The sequence below is a fragment of the Geospiza fortis genome, unplaced genomic scaffold (assembly GCF_000277835.1).
Source record: "Geospiza fortis unplaced genomic scaffold, GeoFor_1.0 scaffold381, whole genome shotgun sequence".
Lineage (NCBI taxonomy): Eukaryota > Metazoa > Chordata > Aves > Passeriformes > Thraupidae > Geospiza > Geospiza fortis.
In genome coordinates, this window is record NW_005054348.1 from 3,074,883 (window position 1) to 3,076,627 (window position 1,745).

A 1,745-nucleotide genomic window follows, 5' to 3' on the forward strand; every position below is an offset into this window, starting at 1 on the left:
CCGGCCACACGGGGGATGGGGAGCGACGGCGCTGCTCCCCCAGCTTCCCTCTGTGCTCTGTTCACCCAGCTCTGCTCCCCCAGCTTCCCTCCGTGCTCTGCTCACCCAGCTCTGCTCCCCCAGCTTCCCTTCATGCTCTGCCTCCCCAGCTTCCCTTCGGCGTAAGAGATGCGGCGTGCGAGAGGAATGACAACAAGGAGAGAAAATTGAGCAGTTGCTGCGGAGTCTCGGAGTGAGAGGGACTCATCGGAACAAGCAGCCAGAGCCCTCTAGCACTGAGGACTTGGTCAGCACGGAAATCAGAGACAAGCACTGCCTGCCATACTCTGTGCACGCTCACACCTCTCCCGATTCCCTGTTTCCACTTATATTTTCTGTCATTTTGTCATTTCATTCTGTTTTAAAGGAATGAACCTTCCAGGAAAGACACTGTCTATAACAGGACAAAGTGAAAAATACACCATTCCTTTCACTTGTGGTGCATTTTTCTGAGGCTTTTTGTTAGGACAATAATAATATTATTTCTGTGGTCCTGTCAGTACAGAGACAGTCTGCAGCCTAACTAGACTAGTGATTTTGGGTAGAAATGATAACATTCTAAAATAACGTTTTAACCAAAACAATAACACTCAAGCAGGCATCCAAACCCTATCTAATGACTGTAATGCTTGCCAGTGCTTTTAATCTTGACACCTCAAAGTTTGTTCTAATAAGCCTGCATGAACCTGTGCTTGCATTTATGATTGTGGACTGTGTTTCTTGATGTAAAATGTGCATTAAAGGAACCGTTAGATGCAATAATCAAAAAGTTGGCCTTTGGATCTTTAGCATACACGTGGCAGCTCCTTTCCACTATAGTCTGCTCTGCTTCCAGCAAAAGGCAGGCAATGAGGAGAAGTTTACTAGTCAGGGGAATACTTGTAAATGTCAACATCCAGCCTGCTTGCCAGAGCTGAGTGAACTGGTACAACCAGAAAGTTACTTACCCACGAGATGTGGGTATGGGCGGAGGGGAAGGAAAGCAAGAGAGGACTGGAAAAACATAAAAGAATCCTGGATTGGTTCTGTAGGGTTCTGTAGGAGTAGACTTTATTCCAATTTGCAGGCCTCGTCATTTGGGGTAGCAGATGGGAGCAGCCACATCAGTCCTGATAACATCTTCTATTTTGCAACTTCTATGTAGAAGTGGGTCCTATGATTACAGATATGGCTCTTTGCAGAACTAGCCCGCAGAGCAGAAATAGGGAAATTCAAATTCTGAAAACAGCCTTTGGTTTGCTTACCAGAACATGTGGGGGAGGTGGAGGAAATGTGGATATCTAGCCATGGCTTATTTGGCAGGCAAACTAACCTGTTCAGGGCTGCACAAGACAGAGGGAAAGCTCCATACTCCTGACCCACGTGAAACTTAAGAGTATACACAGGGAACTAAAGAGCACACAGGGCAATTCTGAGAACTCCACTGCCATGCGTTTCTTCTCTATAGGTATCTCCGGTTTCAAGGTGTGGTTAAGAGCACTAAAGGGGTGCAGACACAGTAGCCCCGCCGCAAGCCCAGAGGCTCTCAGACGGACTTTGGGGGAGGCAATGCTGAGCCCGTAGGATGACACAGAGTCCCGGTCACCCCGCTGCTCGCCACTCCGGGAGCTCCCGCGGGAAGGAGCTGGGGGTCTCAGGGGCCCGAGGGCGGCAGAGGGGCAAGGGCGGGGGCTGAGAGCGCCCGGGCCGGGCGGCGTTGTCCAGGG